General features: G+C 42.6%; 1 protein-coding gene across 11 annotated transcripts in view; it reads left to right on the top strand.

Annotated features, from left to right (window-relative positions):
- Positions 1 to 2306: 2306 nt before the first annotated feature.
- The window catches only part of ST6GAL2 (ST6 beta-galactoside alpha-2,6-sialyltransferase 2), an 86851-nt gene continuing 74356 nt past the window's right edge, over positions 2307 to 14801 (top strand). For 3 of the 11 annotated variants that reach the window (XM_034953593.3, XM_063594544.1, XM_034953595.3), the window contains exon 1: positions 4476 to 4609. The gene's annotated coding sequence lies outside the window, so the exon portion shown is untranslated. Of the gene's footprint in view, positions 4174 to 4255; positions 4365 to 4475; positions 4610 to 4665; positions 5261 to 5338; positions 5581 to 14801 lie in introns of those variants that run through there. The other 8 variants (XM_003807428.5, XM_063594546.1, XM_008959529.5 and 5 more) reach the window with 7 other exon arrangements.

Below are 14801 nucleotides of genomic sequence, written 5' to 3'. Positions count from 1 at the left end.
TTAGATAATAGTAGTATTATCTATTTCCCTAATTATGCTATTTCCTTAATTATGATAACTGCACTCTTGTTACATAAGACAATGTTCCGGTTCTTAGGAAACACAAAATGAAGTATTTAGGGTTAAAGGGGTATGTTGTATGTTACTTGCTTTCTGACAGTTCAGGAGGAAACATAAAACAGTTGAGGAATGATAAAGCAAACACAGTAAAGTGGTGATATTTGGGAAATATGGACAATTGGTATTATTTATCTAGTTTTTCTGTAAATCAGAAAGTATTTCAAAATAAAAAGTTAAATGTGAAAGAAATTGAAATAAAACCTGTTATGAGGATTAAATGAGTTAATGCTTACAAAGGATTTAGAACATAGACCTTAAAATATTAATGATTAGATGTCATTATTATTACCATAGAATTAAGAAGTGGCAAGGCTACCTCTATCCGGCCTATACACCCTTATCCTTAATTCCCTCATCTCTGCACTTCATCATTCAGAGTTTGGAGAAATCCAATGAGACAATGGATAGAACTGTGAAGTGCTGTGGTTTGGTGAATGTCTGTAAGCTTGGATATGAACTCAGATTCTTGTGTGCAGCTATCTGATGATGTTTGTCTCTATTGCTGATGAGGTGGTTCTTTGGACTCAGAAAGTTCAAATAACATCACTAAAGGGACAAAGTCAGGATTAAAACCCAGAGATACAACTTTCAGTTCTGTCTTTTTAATATTGGATAGTGGGCTGCAAGGAGAAGTTTAGGAAAGGATAGTTTCTTTCACATACTGACACGTTTTTCTATTGCTCTGTCTGGTACAGCTCATTGCCAGCTGAGGTCAGGTTGTGGCCCCAGGACCCCGCCTCTGAGGCCAGCCTCTATTTCCTGGACGGCAGCCCACAGACTAGCGCGGGTGTCAGCAAGCCTAAGGGTAACCAATTGCATTTTGGTTTTATTGTTCCTACTGCAGATACTGAAAATGGCATCATTCCTATATCTGATGCTAAAAAATAATGTTTTTCTCTCCACCTGAAAACACTGACAGAAAGGTAGAAGAAGCTCCTGCTGGCTGAGGATTTTGTCTCCTATACATATGCAAATACCTGAAGCATTTTTTTTTCTAATGGTGGTCTATTTCCTTATGAACATTTCCAAAGACAAAGGGAACTACTTTTTTAAAAAAAAAACCTATGGGTTGGCTAGGAAACAAATGTTTCTACCTAATCTTGTCAGTGGATAACGGGTTCCAAAAAGCAAGAATCTGAAATTCTTTTTTTTTTAAATACTGATCGGCCACATGAAAATCCGTTTCACTGATTAAATAGGAGGAGCCCAGATATAGATTTTCCTTTCTGAGGTACTAATTTCTCAAGCAAGGGAAGAAATCAATGTGTTTTTGCAATGCTACAGATGGAAAATCCCAGGTAAATCAGAAAACGAAGGCATCTTGTTTAGAGAAAGTGGCCCTGAAAGTTTCTATCGGTGAGTTTTCCCATCTGTAAAATAATCTATAGTTTTATTGTGAAATTTGAGTGGCATAATGAATGGGAGAAAAATATATTTATATGAACAATAGGTAAGTGAAATAAAATAGCCCAGATTCACCAATGGTGGAGTTAGAAAATATTTACTCTTCATCCCTGTCCCACCTGAATGCTTCTCAGCTGAGTAACTGAGCTTCCTGATTTGGTTGATTGTTCATGATGTGCTTCAAGTTCCTGAAACAGGAAGGAATTGTCCCTGTGAAAGCTCAGCTGGTTAGTTAACACAGGGTGAGAAAAGGAGAATTGAGGAACCCTGAATTTAAAAAAAAAAAAGAAAGGAAATTCATATTATTATGAGCAAATGGATAACAGCAAGGGGATTTCTGAATGCTGCCTATCTGTAGGAATAAGTTTATTGTGTTTTGTTGTTATTGATGATTTTGTAAGGAAAATAATATTATAGTGCCAGAGGAACTCAGGAATTCCTCATGAATCTACAGACCAATAAAATAATTAAATAATCTGCTCCTTGTGTCTCTGAGTAAACTAAAGGGTGCCAAAATATTTTATTTACCATTACACTTTGACAGAAGCAATCATCAGCATATAGCTTCCTGTATATAAACTGGCTTTGTGGTTCCTTTGGGAAGCAATAGATTTAAGTCGGTTTAGTGACTGTGTATTTACTACCTTGATCATAAGTAATGAACTCAATCCACTTAAAGTTTTACAACAGTAATTTGCATATTTGCCTTAAGATGGTAGTTTTTCTACTTCTATAAAGTTGACTGTTATTTGGACACTTTTATTTAACTCATTAAAATTTCTTTAAGATATCAACTTTGGCAGCATTTACGCAGAAAGGATAGTAAGTGTATAAGATATATATACACTATAAAAAGTGTACAACTTTTTCTGTTTCAAGCTAAAGTGTTTTAATAATGGCCACTGTCATTTATTAATTACTACAATGTATTAGGTATAATATGTCAGGCACTGGGGGAGATGCTTTTAACACTTGCTCTCTACTTACAACAAACCTTGAAGATAGATACTATTTTTTTTTTTTTTTTTTTTTTTGAGAGGGAGTCTCTCTCTGTCACCCAGGCTGGAGTGCAGTGGCACCAGCTTGGCTCACTGCAACCTCCGCCTCCCAGGTTCAAGCGATTCTCCTGCCTCAGCCTCTCGAGTAACTGGGACTACTGGCGCTTGCCACCACGCCTGGTTCATTTTTGTATTTTTAGTAGAGACAGGTTTCAACATTATGGCCAGGCTGTTCTCGAACTCCTGACCTCGTGATCCGCCCGCCTGGGCCTCCCAAAGTACTGGGATTACAGGTGTGAGCCACCGCGCCAGGCTGAAGGTAGGTACTATTACATCCATTATACAGAAGAGAAACAGAAGCCCACAGACTTTGCAACCCCCTCTGCGCCCCTCTACTATTAAGAAAGTGAGTCTTTCTGCAGTATTTCCTTTCTCTATCCCCACCAGCTATGGGTCTCTATCAGGTTGTTTGTTTCTGTTTTGTTTTGGTCACTTTTAACCACACTGTATGTATTTCACATTTATAAAATATAATTTTTCTTTTTAAAAAAAATATCTGTGTAACACATTGTTCATTCAGGCAGTTCCGCAGAATTCCATGTGTCAGACATAATTAATACAATTGGGGAAATACTGAGTAAGCGTTTTCGGCCAACACTTTTGTTTGAACACAGTGCATTATACCCACTCGATTTTAGTTTAATTTCCGTGCTGTTTTACATTTCTGTAAACTCTTTGAGGGAGTTCTGGGCGCCCACTGTCTAGCTCAGAGTTCCAGGCTAAGGTAGGCACTAATGAATGCTGAATGAATTGGGTAGCCAGTTAATTGCTTTTTCCCCCCTAAAAAAAGTCTAAATTACTTGAATAAAAGTACTTGTGGATTTTTAAATAATACATTTAATGGAAGATCTCTGTCTCCAAAACGTGTGTCCTTCTAGCGACTGAGGGTGTGGGGTGGGGTGAGGGGTGACTAACCAGTCCCCCTGAGATGGGCCCAACCTTAGCAATATTATCCATCTACCTGGGATTCCCCTACACCTGAACAGCTCTTTGGGTCCGCGAGAGAACCAGCGGGGTGGGGCGTCCAATGCCAGGAGTGCGCGCGGAGAGACACGCTGAAGTTCACAGGAGAGTATTTACCAGCAAACAAAGGGCGGCGCGGTTTGCGGTCCTAGGACCAGCTGCCGCCGTCTCGAGAAAACGCAAGGGCCGCGGTGACAAGTGGACATTCCGCACGCGACCAGACGGACTACTCGATGGGCACCTCCCCGCGGCCCCGCCCGCAGGCTCCAGCTGCCCAGCTCGCAGCCGCCCACTGGCTCCGGAGGCTGCTTCACCACGTGTCCCGCCGGCTTCTACCCCAAGAACTTTCCGTCCCTCTTGGGGTTGGGGACCGGCAGTATGGAGGGGCGGGCAGGTGGGGGTCTCCAGGGAGCACCGTCACCGGACTTGGCGAGCTACCCTTCCCAAATGAAAGGTGGCCCGCTCCCAAGTCCATCCCATATCCTTAGAGAAGCTCTGGGAGCGAGGGCCAGGCGGCAGCGCGGAGCCTGGTTGAGCGAGATGAACAAAGGGAGCTAGCGAGCCGGGGAGGATGCTGCGCTCCCCTGCGCCCCACCCAGCCGGCTGCCACGCGCTGCCAGGCGCGCAGGTAGCCCGGCCTTCGGCGCTGGCGGGGGGAGGTGTTGGAGAGGGTACACAAAGACTCACTTCCGCGGGGGCAGGCGCCGGGACTCCCTCTCGGCCGCCCACAGCCTGTGCGCATTCCTGCATTCCTGCCGCCGCCCGGGACCCGAGTGCCCCGGGGGTGTCCAGGCGCGGTGCCAGGCGGGTACTGTGCAGGTAACCTTCGGCAGAACTAGGGCTGGATGGAGGCGGCGGCCGGGGAGAAACACGCCTTTTTAGGCAGCCGTGCTGCCCCGCACCGCCCCACGCAGCCCAAGTCTGCAATCACTCTCCGCGACAAGCAGAAATCCGCGCGCAGCCAGGGAGCGCCCCGCCTGCGCTCGCCGGCGGGCCGAGCTGCCGGGCCGGGGGCGCGGGGAGGGGGCAGCCCAACTTCCCAGTGCCCGGCTCCCGCCAGCTAGGTGAGCCTGGAGCGGGAGGGATGAAAGGGATGGCGGAGAGGGAGGGGGCTCTAGGGCGAGCGGAGGGGGCGAGCGGAGCTCGGGGGCGGGGCGCGGCGCAGCCTCGGTGCGTGGGCCGGGAACCGCCGCCTCTCCCCGGGGCTCGGGGCCGCGGTTCCTCTGGCCGCGGGAGCCGCCGCCGCGCTGCCGGAAACAATGAGGCGTGCGGCGCGGGGCTGAGCGTAGCCTCCCGCCGGCTTTGAGGCCGAGCCACCCGCTGTGCCCCGCTGCCCGCGCTTGCAGCTGCCGCCGGCGCGGAGCAGCGCTGGCCCCGGAGAGGTGATCCCGCAGGCCGCCTGGGACGGGAGCGCGGGGCAGCTCCGAGACCCCACGGTGGCAGGAGGAGGACTCGAGCCTGCGGCAGGACGACTCCCGCCGCGCACTCGCCTTCTGCAGCCCCCAAGTTCCGCGGCGTGAGTCGGGGACCCCGGCCAGGGTCCCAGCTCTAGCGGGCGTCAGTGTGAGTGTGGGAGCGCGTCGCGCGCGCACCCGAGCGGCTGCCGGGGAATAAAATGTGACACGCACGCCTCGGACTCCAGTGCCGCGCTGCCAGGGGGAGCGCCGAGCACCACGGTGTCGTGCGCTTCGAGGCGCGGCGTGGGGAGAAGGCTGGTAAGGGAGGGCACTGGGTAAGGGTGGGCGACGCCTTCCTTGGTGGCGCTGCAGTCTCCGCGCTGCTGTGCGCGGAGTTACACTTCGTGTTTAGGAGCCAGACCCGTGTGTGGGGAATGTTGAAGGTGGTTTGGGGAAAAGCAGGAAATTCTGGAGAAGCGAACGGGAGGACGGCTTGCGCTTTGGGGACGGGCGGATACAGTTGTGCCCCTGTGGCTCAGTAACGGTGATCTTTTATTTTGGTTCTTTTGGCTCTGGAAGGGAGTGAAGATTTTTGTCTTTCTTCAGCCAACCCCCGTACAAAACTGCACTTCTTAAAGGTTAAAGTGTGTTCTGTTCATTTCTGGTTCTCTGTGGCTATAATGTTTGGGGTAGTAGGGATCTTTAGAATCCTAAATACCCGAGTGTTAATTCTTATGTAGTTGGCAGGCGGCAAACTCCGCTTTTGGGTTTACTTTCCGCGGTGTACGGAGTGGATGTTTGATGCATTCTTTTGAGTAGGGAGTGTGACGTCCATCTCATTCGGATTTGCCGGTTCTGTGTTGGGGGACTGAGTGAAGTTAAACTCAATGGCTCCCGCAAGTGCTGCCTTCCAAAGAGCTGAATAGCTGTGTTTGGAGAAGCTGTGCTTTCCAGGAATTTAAATGAGACTTTTTGTGATTGCCTTCCAGGTCTCTCCTCCTAGTACCATATTTGTTTTGTCAGGCTGAACTTTCAAAGCTGTTTTGTAATCTGAGAAGCACTTTTTGGGGGAAAGTAATGCTTGGCTGGATTTTTGTGAACTTATTTTTATTGGACATGCGAAAAATTTGGCGAGAGGCAAACCATATTTGGTTGAAATCATTGTCTTTTGCACCACTGCCGTTCTGACCATAAAGGGGCATGCTGGCCCTCCTCGCCGAGGACTGCCTGCTTGGGTGAGGGGGGTCTTTGGTGGGCTGGAAGCACATTTTGTATTTAGAGAACTTTCTGCACACTTGAAAAACCCCATGCTGGTTACTTTGATGCTTCCCTTTTTTGAAATTCTGATCAACATTTTTTGCCAACTTGAAATATAATTTATGACCAAGGAAGAATTCCAATAAAGTGAAGTGCTATATATATATGATGTATATGTATATACATACACATATTATGTATATGTGTGTGTGTGTGTGTAGTGTATATATATATATATATGTGCGCTGCAAATTTAGGGTTAAAACTTTTTTTAAAGGAAAACTGATGTGTGGCCTTGAACCTGTTTTTACCCACTCTCCTTCCCCCATTATTTTTCTGGAACTGACAACCAAAATTTTTATATACCACTTGAGGAATTTTGTACTAATGCATTAAAAGAAACTGTTGGCAAAGGTGAATGGATATTGTGCTCAAAACTGATGAAACTCTAAAATAATAGGTGAAGTGCCTTGAATTTTACTGCAAAGTTAAAAAGGCACTCTATCCAATTTTTGCCGCAATAGATACAAATGGTAGCATCTTACATTTTTGCTTGGTGCTGTGAAAGCTTCTGGAGTTTTGAGTTAAATCTCTTGTAGAGATTGTGATAGGAGTCACTGCTTGATATGGAGTACTGAGCTCCACAGTTTAGAGAGGCTTTGGATGGATACTCCTGGAAAGAGTGAGGTCAGAGCAAGGACCAACATTTGGTGAGTTTGCTATGTGGTGCACAGGATCTAGGAAGCAAGGATACAAAATTCAGGATTTTTAGACTAGAGGATTCAAAGTTGAGACAATTTAACATTTGAAAATATGTGACTGATTTATTATGCAGAAGAGGGCAGTTATCTGTGTTGAGTTTCTGATGAGGATAATTAAGAGGGAAAAGGTTTACTCTGTGGGGTGAAGACATAAGTTGAGTCTAGGGAGTTGTGGCCAATCCAGCCAGCAAAGATTAGTTAAATAGTGAAGGGACTGCTGAAAAAATTCCTGTACGTGCTTGTTTCTGGAGGTTCCACCCCCCCACCCCCGAGTTTCTCCTCTTTCTGAGATGATTTCAGTGTGTGAGGCTCTGGTCTATTGCTTATACTGATACTGACTGAAATTTTACCCTCCAGGTTTAGAATTTATCCAAGCATTTCTCAAATGATTAAATCTTTTCTGAAAGACAAACTGATTTCTAGGCTTCTGCCACTCCTGCTTAGGTAAATAAATGATAGGTTCCTTTCCAAAAACTTGGAGATATTTGTCCGCTGGGAAGCTCTTAATTAGTTTGCAGATTGCTACCTCATGGGTGAGACTTTGAATAAAAATATCTTATGCATGATAATAAGGACAGTCTTTGTTAATGCATTTGCTCTTTAAATGTATTGTGTTATTCCTGATTGATTGAGTTTTTTCTTTTCCTGGATTTTCTGTAATACGATCTTAAAATTTAATTGCTTAAATTAAATTAAGTACTTAATTCAGCATGCATAAATGTCTAAGGGAATCAGATAGTACCCTCATGGCAGGTGTATGTTAAGCTTTGATTTTCTAAGCATTGAAATCTGAAATCTCATCCCTTAGAAAAAATGGGATGAAATTCCCAAATGACTATAAAAGTAACAATCGCATATAATTATATACTAATTTTGGAAAGTGGAAGGGAAACACAGATGCATATTTGCACAGAAATTTTCAATGTTCTTACACCAATTGTTGATATCAATGCCAAACACTGAATGGGCTGTAGATGACCAGCCACTGTTAGTGGATTACCACATTTTCAGTTTAATATACCTACCATGTTTCCGAAAGCTCTCCTTCCAACTTTTGAGAAATTTCTTTCTAAATGTTATTAAGTACACAATGCGAAGATATCAGTGTTAGAGAAACACGGATTTATTATGCCCCTTCCAAAATTTGAAATTTACCCTTGCTTGGTCCCAGCCACCTCCCACCCCTCCCATTGAATGGATAGGGGAACAGTTGCAATTCAAAATACTTGGCATCTACCTAGTCCACAGGTGAAATACATTTAAAGGGGATGAAGTGTGACCTGGGCAGTCCTAAGGCTTTGCAGGAGTTGGTGATCTGGTCCAGCTCCAGCATTGGTCCTAGCCCTGGTGAAAGCAGGGTCCCAGCAGTTGTGACTATTATCTTCACTTTGCCACCTGCGGGTTTCTGATTATCCCACAGTACCCAGGGCCTACTGGTTGGTTGGGAGAATTGTTCTGTGCATGGAAATGACATCAGAGGCATGCTGCCCACTGTGGAGGACTTCTATCTGGATGGAACTGTTCTGTGCCATCCTGGCTTCTGCTGCCCTCTGTGGTCTTGTCTAGGGAAGAAGTCCAAATTGAAGGCATGCAGTGGCTTTACAAAGCTAGAAGCATGTGAAGGCTAGGTTTATAGTTTTGCACTGGACTTTCTTAGAGAGCAAAGGAAAGCTATTGGCCAGTGCTTCTGCAGCGACCAGCACTGGAGAAAGACAGCCTTATCAGAGCTCAGTTTCCAAGGCTGGAAAAGGAAGGCTTACATTAAATCCTTTCCCACATGTCTTCTGGTGTGAGATTCCACAAAATTGTTAATTGCAAGTTGTGGCATACTTAAAAGCTAATTCCTGTGCAGCCCCAGGAGATGGTAGTAATTCAAAGAATAATAATAGTAACTAATTTGTACTGATGATGTACTACATCCTGCCATTTGCTTTGCACAGATTATCAAAGTGTACTTTAGCCACAATCCTGGGAGGTATCATTGTGCCCATTTTACAGGCGAGAAGACTGAATGAACCTCAGGAAGGTAAAGTGCCTTGGCAGAACTGGGATTTGAACCTGTGTCTGGGTGTCCAAAACCCATGCTATTAGACTGAGATCCCCTCAACAGAGGAAAACAAGAATGACAACTCCTGTAATTGTGTGGGGCCAGAGACCAACTAAGACTATAAATTTTCATGTCCTCAAATCAGGCTGAGCCTGCTGGATGGGGAAGATTGTATATGATGGAAGAGGATGTCAGGGAGCCCATATATACAGAAAGCATGTGTTCATCAGAACCTGGAAGCAGAAAAAGTTTTAAGCTGCAACTTAAAAATGGGCTATGAAATGTGGAATATCCAGGCAGTCATTATTAGAATGAAATTTGGGCTGATACGAAGCATGTCATATCAAGTGAAATTTCCAAGGAAAAATTTAGGCTAAGATTCAAGAAAATGATCCATCTGCTTTGAGTTACTGGATTGGTAAGGAGAGCAAGTTCAAAAAGTAGTCTCCTGGGACATTTAAAAATACATTGGCTAAAGCATTAGAGAATACACTGTAAAGAAAAATTCTGCAATATCTTAATTATAAGTCTTTGTTTTCAGAAGTTTATAATTCACACTAAGTTCTACTCTGGGCTGCTTCTACTGTTTGAGCCCGAGAGAAAAATGCTTTATTAAATTTAAAACAATTGGTTTTCCATGTTCAAATTCTACAAATTTTTCAAGTAGAGGTTCTTGCATGTTGGTAATTGTGGTTTCTAAAATGACTTAGCTTTAAATTAAATATGGGAAAGGGTAAGTCTCTTAGATAACCCAATAGCTTTCATTATTCAGAAGTAAAATGTAAAAGTAGCTTCTTTGAAAGTGTAATGATGACTTTTCTGAAATGTAAGTATATTGCTATGTGCCAAAAACCCATAATTGTGCCACTGACCTCAAATGGGTAGAAAAAAGTACAGTTAATATGGGATTTGTTTTCTAAATGATAGAGCTAACCCAGTTACAAAATGGAACTGTACATATAGGATTAAATGAATGGATTTGTTTGTACTGTTAGAAGAGGGATCTTGCTATGTAAATTATATTTTAAAATTAGGGAAACTATACCCCATTAGAAATCTCTGTATGGGCCTGGTGCAGTGCCTATAATCCCAACACTTTGGGAGGCTGATGCAGGCGATTGCTTGAGCCCAGGAGTTTAAGACTAGCCTGGGCAATGTAACAAGACCCCCGTAACTACAAAAAAAATTTCAAAAATTAGCTAGGTGTGAGGGCATGCACCTGTAGTCCCAGCTACTCAGGAGGCTGAGTTGGGAGAATCACCTGAGCCCTGGAGTTTGAGGCTGCAGTGAATCATGATCACTCTGTTGCACTCCAGCCTGGGTGACAGAGTGAGACCCTATCTCAGAAAATAAATAAATAAATAAAAGAAATTTTCATATGAAAAAGAGGAATGTCTTTCAAAAGAACACATGTGCACACATACACACACAGACACATTCACACACTTGCAAGTAGGTACCAGAGGAATAAATTCCTGCATTATGTGTTGTTACATCAGCAATCAGGAGTGGGAACTTGAATTAGGATACTTCAGCATTAACTGTTGGGATTCATGGCTATTGCCTAACAAAGTCAGGACAAGAGCCTAGCCCTTCTAACTGAAGGAAGAACATTCTTTTTCCTATGTGGCTTATCTTTGGGAAAATTTTATCTTCCAAATTACATGGCTTTTGAGAAACCAACAAAAATGTTTAAGGTTTAAACTTTCTCTTAGTTTATTATAAATAGGATACATATGGAAAACATACTTACGTGTGTACATATATGTGAATGTGAATGTTTGTGTAAATGTTCTTTATGACAACAGCAGACATCATGCTCAACATGCAAGAACCTCTACTCCCTTGGTCCCTTTGGTGAAATGCAGAATGCATTTGACTGTTGAGACTAACTTTTGAGATTGTCTTCTCAGGCAGGTCCTTCGGGGAACCTGGCCCCAGGCTGATGACTGGAATCCTACATATTGGTTAGCTGTTCTCTGTGATGACAGAGATGAACCACTTGAGATGTTTTAGGTCAGCCAGAAGTTCACCAAATACTATAGGTTATTCAGTCTTTTTTCTGGAGAGCAGATGACTATTTGGAATTGCCCTGAATTATAGTGTCTTTTAGTCACTATAGACATAGGCAAAATAATTAAAACCATAAGCCTAAGAGTTATTTTAAAAGAAAATTATATGCTCTAATTTCTAAGGTAAATTTTAAATAATTTATGAATAAATGGGAAATAGACAAGTGTAATATGGTTTTCTTTTAAAAGTATGTCAATATATGTATAGATATGTATATAATTGGTCTATAATTTTATTATATACATTAGATATGTATATAATTGGTCTATAATTGTATATAATTGGTCTATATGTATATATAATAGTATGTAATTGGTCTATATGTATATATATAATAGTATATAATTGGTCTATAAGTATAATAGTATATAATTGGTCTATATAATTGGTCTATAAGTATAATAGTATATAATTGGTCTATATGTATATATAGGTCTATATGTATAATAGAGTATAATAGTTTATAGATTATCTATATATAAATTATCTATATATAATAGTATATAATTGGTCTAGATAATTGGTCTATATGTATAATAGTATATAGTTGGTCTATATGTATATATAATATATAATTGGTCTATATAATAATATATAATTGGTCTATAATGTATATAATTGGTCTATAATATATAATTTCTATTATATACATTAGATATGTATATAATTGGTCTATAATATGCATATAATTGGTCTATAATTTCTGTTGTTTACAGGGCAGCTTACCCCCTCTGAGTGACAGGGTAGTTAAAAAACATTCTTCTGCCTGATGTTCAAAATTAGTAGCTGGGAAAGTTGAACTAATTAAGTAATTGGCCTGACTCAATACTTGATATGTTAGAATAACATTCATGGGGTGCCTTTAAGTAGGTTATTTCATTAACTATTTGAGGTGGGAGAGTTTCCAAAGTTGAATTGATAGTAGTAGGAAAGTGTCAGAAAGGTATGGCTTTAAAATAATGTGATTGCTTCCGTAAGTTAAATCTAAACATTTGTTACTTGCTTCACTCTACACTTTGCCCCACAGAGTTAAAACACATCATGCTGTATTATCATCATATCCCACTAATACCCCATATATCACCATTGGATACATACACAGAAGAGGCAGGGTTAATTTTTTTTGTTTGGCATTTTTTCAGTATTGTCTCATGACTGTTAAGCACAGTATTTGATGTAGAACCAGAAGTGGGTGAAAGGAAAGCTTTAGACTGTATTACACAATGTGCTTCTTAAGGGGTAATGGAAGGACTCCTGGCCTAAGGAACCTCGGTTGTTTCTAGATGGTGTGTATCTATCCCAATTATAATTTGGAAGCCCATGAGTATAATCAAGTGCTTAATGTGTGTGTCTTACAGGTAAAACTAAACAAACTCATTTTACTCCATGTCGATCCCTGTCTTTCAATTGCCCGAATTAGCTCAATCTTGTTCTTACCACACTGTGTTGAAAATGAGAGGTGGGTTTATGATGTAGAAATATAGTCATCCCTCAGTATCCTTAGGGGATTGGTTCCAGTATTCTCCATGGATACCCTAATCCATGGATGCTCAAGTCCCTGATATAAAATGGCATAGTATCTTTGCATAACCTAGGCAGATTCTCCTGTATATTTTAAATCAATTGTTTCTAGGTTACTTATAGTACCTAATACAATGTAGATTCTATCTAAACAGTTACGCTGGTTTTGTTTTTTTATTTCTGTTTGAGAGATAGGGGTCTTACTGTTCTCTCCAGGCTGGTCTTGAATTCCTGGACTCAAGCGATCCTCCTACCTTGGCCTCCAAAAATGCTGGGATTACAGGCACATGCCACCACGCTCAGCCTGGTCTTTGTCTTTTACAATCAGGGTCTCACTCTGTTGCCTAGGCTGGAGTACAGTGGTGCAATCATGGCCCACCTCAGCGTCAATTTCTTGGGCTCAGACAATCCTCCCCACTCAGCCTCCTGAGTAACTGGGATTACAGGTGGGCACCACCACACCTGGTTTTAAAATTTTTTGGAGAGACAGGGTCTCACTCTGTTGCCCAGGCTGGTCTTGAACTTCTGGTCTGTAGCGATCCTCCCGCCTCAACCCCCAAAGTGCTGGGACTACAGGCATGAGCCACTATGCCAGCCTATACTGTATTTTTATTGGTATTTTATTGTTGTATTCGTATTTATTTGTTTTTCCAAATGTTTTTGAGTCATGGTGGGTGGCATCTGTGGATGTGGAACCTGCGGATGCAGAGGGTTAACTGTGACGGGCGTACAGATTTCGTTTGGGAATTACTGTGTGCATCCAGCACCTAAGCAATAGCCGCTGAATTTTCAGGGTGGTGGGCACAACCTCCAGCCAGGCACCAGGGTGCAGCCCTTCAGGTCCCTGCTCAACCCAGACAGTAGGACCTTGGTCACAAGGCTGTTTCTTAGAACTGTTCCTCACTGAACTGAAAGGCATACCCATATTGATTGGTTTGTTTCTCCTTTAAGTAACATTCAAATTTGTCTGTGTGGAGAGGTTGTAGGGAACAGAATTGTAGGAAGGTGCTCACGCCTGTTTTTGTTTGTTTGTTTTATGTATATATGGTGGGTAGAAAATAAGGATGAATGAATGCAGTAAGGTATTTGAGCACTCTTGTTTATCTTGTGTAGGTGCCAACCAAATATTTTTATAGAGATGTGGTTAAGCCTCTTGGCATGTTCAACTGTGCACTTCAAAATAAAATTTTCTTCATTTGGTACTGACAGTCTCTAAGGTGGGGGAGAAATAGAGACTAAGTCACAGGCCCCATTGTTTATGATGGTAGAATGGGAGGTAGATACTAAATTTTACCAAAAGAAGCTCATAGGTGCTGATGTGTTCAGACGCTTGGGCGAGTAACATCATTGCACACAATGAAGGTGTGGAGCTCGCAGGCCTTCTATCGTGTGTATATACATGTATATGTAATATTTTAATCCAGATTTACTTTCATGTGACATTGTCAGCTCCATGTAATCTCACATGTCAGAGTTCATCAACTTCAGGTACAAAAGACTGAGGTGGAATATTGCCCCCAAACCACCTTCTGGGATCGAAGGTCTGCAAGAAGCCAACTTGGCTATATCCCCAGCTTGAAAATCACAGAAGGCCATAAGAGGATTTCCTAAACTTTCTGAAGGTGGTATTGTAGTCAGTAACCGCTGGCCCATGGGGTGCATTCCCCTCATAGTCTTCAAACCAGAAATGTCAAATGAACATCTCTGCATGATGTCAAATGGAATTTGGGAGGAGAAAAGGCTACAAAGAAACATGTCGTCTTTACTCCCCCACCTACCACCGTTTTTCTCTCTAAATAGCCTCTTTGGAGTCCTGAACGTTTCTCTTCCTCATTTTCTGCCTCTCTAAGCACATGTCTTTCTCACCAATGTGCTGCTTCTGTCCACAATGCAGAGGAAGGAAGCTGTGGCGCCTGCTACCTCCAAGGCACAGGTTTACTCCGGCTTTTATGCAGTTACCCTATCTGTCGTGTTTTCTTCAGCCGTATACCTTAACCAGAAAATTGCTACATGAAAAAATTAATTATTAAATCTTTTGCCAGTGCCAACTTGCACAGAGCATGCGTACGGTTTGATGAATTTTCATAAACTAAATATACCTATATAACCAGCACATCAAGAAGCAATTCTTACCAAGACCCCAGAAGCCTCCTGATGCCCTCTTCTGGTCACTGTCCCCCAATGGGTACTCACTATTCTG

Source organism: Pan paniscus, chromosome 12 (genome assembly GCF_029289425.2).
Source record: "Pan paniscus chromosome 12, NHGRI_mPanPan1-v2.0_pri, whole genome shotgun sequence".
Classification (NCBI taxonomy): Eukaryota; Metazoa; Chordata; class Mammalia; order Primates; family Hominidae; genus Pan; species Pan paniscus.
This window is presented reverse-complemented; position numbering and strand designations above follow the sequence as displayed.